Raw genomic sequence first — 7,381 nt, 5'->3', positions numbered from 1 at the left:
TTTTTTTTGAGATGGAGTTTCGTTCTTGTTACCCGGGCTGGAGTGCAGTGGTGCAATCTTGGCTCACTGCAGCCTCTGCCTCCCATGTTCAAGCGATTCTCCTGCCTCAGCCTCCTGAGTAGCTGCAATTACAGGCGTGCATCACCATGCCTGGCTAATTGTGTATTTTTAGTAGTGATGGAGTTTCGCCATGTTGGCCAGACTGGTCTTGAACTCCTGGCCTCAAGTGATCTGCCCGCCTCGGCCTCCCAAAGTGCTGGGATTACAGGCATGGGCCACCGTGCCTGGTCAAGCAGTGCTGGCTCTTAATAGTGCCACAGGGCACCAGTGAGTTGGCTGTGGATGTGACCTCTTTTCACTCAACCTCCACACAGTCAATTTATTTAGCTATCATCATATACAAGGCTCAGATCTACATCCTGGGTGGAACAGAGCAGTGTTAGAGGCAGCCTGTGCCTTCAAGAGTTATGCATTGCAAGGGGAGTAGACTTGAAACAAATAGCTATATGACAAGCAGAATGGGACAGGTACCAGGAAAAAGACAAGAGTAGCACCTTGGTGATGCAGAAACAGCCTGGGAGTTCCTCGAATATTAAACACAGAGTGACCCCATGACCCAGCAATTCCACTCCTAGGTATAAATCCAAGAGAACTGAAAACCTACGTTCATACAGCAACTCACACATCAATGTTTGCAGCAGCATTATCCATAACAGCCGAAAAGTGAAGACAACACACATAAATGTCTATTGGCTGATGAATGGATAAAGTGTGGTGTTGTCTATATGAGGGAATATTATTCACCCGTGAAAGGGAAGGTGGTACTGCCACGTGCTACAATGTGGATGAATCTTGAAAACATCAGGCTGAGTGAAAGACGCCAGACACAAAAGGCCACGTATTCCAATGTTCCAGTTATATGGGATGTGCAGAATAAGCAAATCTAGAGAGACAGAGCGGAGATTAGTGGTTGCCAGGGGCTCGGATGTGTGAGAAACAGTGAGTCGGTGCTAATGGGTATGGGGTTTTAGGGGTGAGGAAATATTCTGCAATTAGTCATTGCTGCATGAGCATGTCGTAGGTAAACTATTACCAGCGATCCTTTCATCTAAGGGCACAGGGCACCTCCTGGCGAGGAGGAAAGGCCAGGATTGTCCTAGCAAATGCTGCTGGTAGGAAGCAGCACACCTCAAAACCCAGGCTAGGGTTACAATCCACACCCTCCTAAGTGAGGATGCCTGGGCCTTCCTGCTCCATTCCAGAGCTCCCGTGGCGACCGCAGACATTTACAAGGCCCTGACCACCTCTGAGCTGACTGGTGTGGGGGGCTCAGAGCTCCAAAATCACCTGTGATCATCCCCTGAGAGGTGCGTGACCATTGCAGTGTGTTTTGAAAATATTTCTCACCTAAAATATTTGGTACTTTCATATATAAGGCAGCTGCTCTGGCAAATTGTTTCTCAGACCTTGTTTCCTAAAGGAGAAAAAAATGATTTCTCATTTTACTTTTTTAGACTGTTTCTTTGAATTCTAAAACACATGATTTCTTGTAACAAGCCTGGTACCGGCAGGGACTTCCCGGGGCAGAGGACAGGGACTAGGGATGCAATCAACGTAGTGCCCAGGTGGGTGGAGGCAGCAGAGAGATGGAGATCCCTGGGTAATGCTGCTTTTTCGCATCATAGAGAGGAAGCTGATTGATGTCTGGAGGTGCTCTTCACACCAAGTAGATTTTTTTTTTTTTTCTGATACCTAGAGGGGAAGGAACATCTCATTCTACCCGGGGCGGGCAGGAAGATTTCCTGAGGCAGAAAACAGTCTGGCTGGGCTTTATGAGATAAAAGAAAAGTTTGCCGGCTTGGTGCGGTGGCTCATGCCTGTAATCTCAGCCTTTAGGAGGCCAAGGCGGGCGGATCACAAGGTCAAGAGATCGAGACCATCCTGGCCAACATGACGAAACCCGGTCTCTGCTAAAAATACAAAAATTAGCTGAGCGTGGTGGTGGGCGCCTGTAGTCCTAGCTACTTGGCAGGCTGAGGCAGGAGAATCGCTTGAACTCGGGAGGTGGAAGTTGCAGTGAGCCAAGATCGCGCCACTGTACTTCAGCCTGGTGACAGAGTGAGATTCCGTCTCAAAACAAAAACAAAACTTAGCCGGGTGTAGTGGCGCGCACCTGTAATCCCAGCTACTCGGGATGGTGAGGCAGGAGAATCACTTGAACCCAGGAAGCAGATGTTGTAGTGAGCTGAGATCGCGCCACTGCACTCCATCCAGCCTGGGTGACAGAGTGAGACTCCATCTCAAAAAAAAAAAAAAAAAGAAGATAAGTTTGCCAAGAGAACAATGCAGACAAACACAGACAGGGTAGAAATGCCAGACTCCTTCCCAGAATGACACATTGCCCAGGGTGGCCGACCATGACATACAGAAGGGGGAGGTGGCCAGGGGAGGAGGCTCTGTGTCACGTTTACTTCACCCTGAGGCCATCGAAGGATTTTAGGCAGGTACATATTTTAATACACAAACTGGACATATATATTTTAATACATGAATGCTCAGTCATACTGTGGGTGGTCTGAGGGGTAGAACAACCTGGCTGGAGGCCATTGCCATAGTCCTGGACCATCGCTAAGGACCTGGGCCAGCGCGATGGCTGCAGAGACAGCAATAATTAAGATGGAGAATGACAGCCTTTAGTGGATGGATTGCATCTCCTATGGCTAAGTTTATTCTTGCCTGCCTGCCACAGACGGAGGGTGTTTTCCTTACGCTGGGTTCCTCCCTCTCCTCCCTTCCTTGAAAGCGAAAAAAACCTCAAAACATCCTCCAGGAACTATTGTTAAGGATGAAAAAGGAAATGCATTTCCGGGTTTCATAAGAATGCTCATGTACACACAAGCGGTGTGCTGCACACGTGTGGGAAAGAAGGCATTTTTTAGTTTCAAATTTTCAACATATTTTAGAAGAGGCTCCCAGCTCTTCTTGCTTCCTTGTCCAGCTATCTGAAATACCAGAAGTGTTAGTCTTCACCTCCAAAAAGACGCACAAAAGCAAATTGACTCTGCTTTTCACAATAGGCTAAATTTTATTGTCTAAATTTTAGAGATGCTTCCTGTTAAGTTCTAGTTAAGAGTATAACATGGTTTGGATCTGTGTCCCTGCCCAAATCTCATGTCGAATTGTAACTCCCAGTGTTGGAGGTGGGTCCTGATGGGACGTGATTGGATCATGGGGGCAGTTTCTCATGAATGGTTTAGCACCATCTTCTGGTGCTATTCTTGTGATCGTGAGTGAGTTCTCACGAGATCTAGTTGTTTAAAGGTGTGTAGCACCTTTATCCTCTCTCTCTTCCTCCTGCTCTGGCCATGTGAAATGTCTCACTCCCCCTTTGCCTTCTGCAATGATTGGAAGCTTCCTGAAGCCTCCCCAGAAGCAGAAGATGCCATTCCTCCTGTATGTCCTCCAGAACCGTGGGCCAGTTACACCTCTTTTCTTTATAAATTACCCAGTCTCAGGTATTTCTTTATAGTGGACTAATGCAGAGTATCTTTATTATATTGAAAAGGCAAGCACAGAAAAATAATCAAAGACACGGGAAGATTCTTAGAAATTATTTAGAGCAATTAACTTGATTTCAGAAACAAACACAAACTCAAAGTGTTAATGGGCCGATATGTGTGGGGCCAGCCAGGGGTGGGCAGGCCTGGGATCCAGGTGTCTTCACGTCTTGTCCAAAACTCAATGAAACTTCATTATTCCTGTGACTTGACTCATTTGTAATAGTACAGATATCAGCCGGGCACAGTGGCTCACGCCTGTAATCCCAGCACTTTGGGAGGCCGAGGTAGGTGGATCACCTGAGGTCAGGAGTTCAAGACCAGCCTGGCCAACATGGCAAAACCCCATCTCCACTAAAAATACAAAATTAGCAGGGCGTGGTAGTGCGTTCCTATAATCTCAGCTACTCGGGAGGCTGAGGCAGGAGAATTCTTGAACCTGGGAGGTGGAGATCGCAGTGAGCCAAGATCACACCACTGCACTCTAGCCTGGGTGACAGAATGAGACTCTGTCTCAAAAAATAAAAAAATAAAAAAACAGATACGATGGGAATGGTTTTTCTCAAATGACCATGTTAACAGAGTCAAAATGAATGTGATCAAAATGCAGTAGCTGCTCATTATTCACCAATTCTGTATTTGTAAACCTCCCTATTTGCTAAAGCTTATTTGTAACCCCCAGACGTATTCAGGGTCCAGCTTTTCACGTTTTTAAGCATTCTGTTGGTGATTTTGCGATTTACTTATTTATTTTTAGAGACAGTCTTGCTGTGTCACCCTGGCTGGAGTGCAGTGGCTCCATCCCAGCTCATTGCAGCCTCCGCATCCTGGGTTCCAGCTCCCCTCGCCTCAGCCTCCAGAGTCACTGGGATTATAGGCGTGATTCCACCGTTTCAAATGACCACCAGCGTAGAGCTCTCTAATATTCCTAAGCAGGAGGAGGTTGTGATTGTGCCTTATGGAGAAAACACGTGTGTTCGATCAGCTTTGTTGGGGCATGAGTTATGGTGCTACGGGCTGTGAGTTCAATACTAATGAATCAACAATCTATGTATCAAATAAGATTTCTTTAAACAAAGACAACATAAAACAAAGGCATGTACTATTGATCAGCTCATGAAAACGCTGTGACCAGAGGCTCACAGGAACCCAGTTCTGCATTTCCCTTGTAGCAGTGGTTCAGCAGTATTTGCTCACTCCATGTTTGAGGTGGCTATGGACCATAACTACTGTGAACAATGAGAATTGACTGATGGCCTTTGTGCAGCTGTTCTCCTGAAACAGGCAGAGACAGCCTAAATGTCCCTCAGTGATTTCCAGTGACTTCTCAGCATGGATGATGGGAGTGTCAAATGCTTCCTTTATTTTAATTTATTTTATTATTTTTTGAGACAGGGTCTTGTTCTGTCGCCCAGGCTGGAGTGCAGTGGCACCATCTCAGCTCACTGCAGCCTCGACTCCAACGTTCCCTTGGATGTAACCTAGTAAAGGCCACCTGTCCTGTTGTGCAGGCCCTCCCGGGGTCCTGTCACAGGTCCACTGTCCTCCACTCTCTGCTGGAGCTCATAGTTAACACTGATGATGAGCCAAACTAAACCTCTAGCCCAGATCTCTCTCTTGAACCCCAAGTTCATTTCAAACTAAAGGCCGAAAATGCTCAACTTGGTGTCTCGGCGGCAATTTCAACTAAATATACCCTAAACTTAGCTTATAATCAATGACCCCGACACCCATTCCTCTCCTCCCATTTCCCCAGGCTCCATGCATCTTTGCCTAAGCCTGAAGCTTGGGAAGAGGGAGTCACAGAGGGAGGGAGGAAGGGAGGATACTTCTTTAATCCACGACGTCAGTGTAGTCAACTTTGGGAAAACGTGGTGTAGCCAGTTCCCCAACTCCACAGCTTGCCCCTGCCGGGACCACCTGCTCTACCACCAGCCAAAACCTGAGGTCCAACTCACATTCCTTCTATTTCATCCTTTTCCTTCCCTCTCTCCTGTCCATTCTCCACGACCTGTTTAATATCTCTCAGGTTTGTCCCCTTTTCTTAAGAACTCTCCTAGATGATCTCCATTGTATCTATAACAAATCCACTTTCCATAGCTCACAGAGCAGTGGCCTCAAACTTTCTAAATATTTTTATTCACAGCATCTGGTGGAGGGGGAGAGGGGTTTGCTTGTTAAAATGCAAATTCCCCTCCCCATATTGAATGGTGGAGTTCTGGGATCCGTATGTTTCTATTTTATTTCATTTTATTCTTGAAGCAGGGTCTTGTTCTGTTGCCCAGGCTGAGTGCAGTGGTGTGATCATGGCTCACTGCAGTCTCGAACTCCCAGACTCAAGCAATCCTTCCACCTCAGCCTCTTGAGTAGCTGGGACTAAAGGTGCACACCACGATGCCTGACCAATTATAACATTTTTTATAGAGATGCAGTCTCACTATGTTGCCCAGGCTGATTTCAGACTCCTGGCCTTACGTGATCCTCCCACCGGCCAATGCCCTCTGTGTTAGAGAAAGATGAGGAACGCCTTACCAGGTAACCGGATTGGCTTCCACGGGGCAGAGTTTGGCACGTAGGCATGCTTCGAGGCGGTGACGATCAACTGACTGCCCAGCTTATATTGGAACTTGATAAAGGCGACGCCATCGGTCCCCGAGGTGCCAGAGGCGATGGAGGCCTGGTTGGTGAAGATCTCGATGAGCGCGTCCGCTACTGGCTGGTGGGTGCTGGCGTCGCTGACGTGCACCTTTAGCGTCACCTCTGGAGGTAGAGAAAGCACAAAGAACAGCTGCTGTCAATGGGAAACATCCACAGCAACTCTGGTATGACTGTGACGGGAGCTGGAAGGAGGGCTCTGTAAGGACATCTAGGTTGACACTCAAAATATGCAGCTTTTACCAGGGACATTTTTTCCTTAGAGGTCTGCTTTTTACTTCACACAATTTCCTATTTTCTTCAAAACCACAGCCTGTCCCAAACTGCTTTCTTCTCTACTCCTTCCTGCTCACATGATCAAGAGAAAAATTCTATACCTCAAGACATTGGGCAACCAACGCAACACTTCGTGTGTGTGTGTGTGTGTGTGTGTGTGGAAACAGTTTCACTCTGTTGCACAGGCTGGAGTACAGGGGCGTGATCATGGCTCACTGCAGCCTTAACCTCCTGGGCTCAACTGATCCTCCCACCTCAGCCTCCTGAGTAGCTGGGACTACAAGTGTGTGCCACCACACTGGGCTAATTTTTGCAGAGATAGGGTTTTGCCATGTTGCACAGGCTGGTTTCAAACTCCTCAGGCTCAAGCGATCTGCCTGCCTCAGCCTCCCAGAGTGCTGAGGTTACAGGTGTGCCCTACTGTGTCTGGACAACAATATTCTTTCAATGTGGTTTGGGCTACCATAATAAGGGCACAGTGGGCTGTGGTATTTATAGGCGTATCCTTCTTTAGTCCTGGGAAATGTGGCAGAAGTAACCCAGGATTGTGCACCGGTAATCACAAAGACTAGACTGAAAGGAAGTGAAAACTACTGTTAAAAGGGAGGACCCAAAGAGTAGAACAAGAGAAGGTTAGAAAAGAATTAAAAAAAAAAAAAAAAAAAAAAGCAAACATTTGAAAAGACAGATGAAGTCAAGTTAGGAATACTGGCAAAAACAGATCATGAAAGTGGGAAACAAACAGAATGTTACAAATTGCTAAAAAATTAAAATAGAATGGCTAACTTACATTTACTCAGGCAAGGGATAGTTATTGAACGTTTACTCTGTGCCTAGAATTGTAACTACACAGCTACAGTGAAGGAGAGGACGCCTGAGTAAACAGGGAAGTA

At 46.8% G+C, this 7,381-nt stretch overlaps 1 protein-coding gene across 1 annotated transcript in view; it reads right to left on the bottom strand.

Annotated features, from left to right (window-relative positions):
- The window catches only part of FAM171A1 (family with sequence similarity 171, member A1), a 73,923-nt gene extending 67,604 nt beyond the window's left edge, over positions 1–6,319 (bottom strand). The window contains exon 1 of the mRNA XM_011968111.1: positions 6,090–6,319. The gene's annotated coding sequence lies outside the window, so the exon portion shown is untranslated. The remainder of the gene's footprint in view (positions 1–6,089) is intronic.
- Between the last annotated feature and the right edge of the window lie 1,062 nt (positions 6,320–7,381).

The sequence above is a fragment of the Mandrillus leucophaeus genome, unplaced genomic scaffold (genome assembly GCF_000951045.1).
Source record: "Mandrillus leucophaeus isolate KB7577 unplaced genomic scaffold, Mleu.le_1.0 Scaffold83, whole genome shotgun sequence".
In the NCBI taxonomy this organism is placed as follows: Eukaryota; Metazoa; Chordata; class Mammalia; order Primates; family Cercopithecidae; genus Mandrillus; species Mandrillus leucophaeus.
The sequence above is the reverse complement of the archived record's forward strand: the minus strand, read 5'-3'. Positions and strand labels throughout refer to the sequence as shown.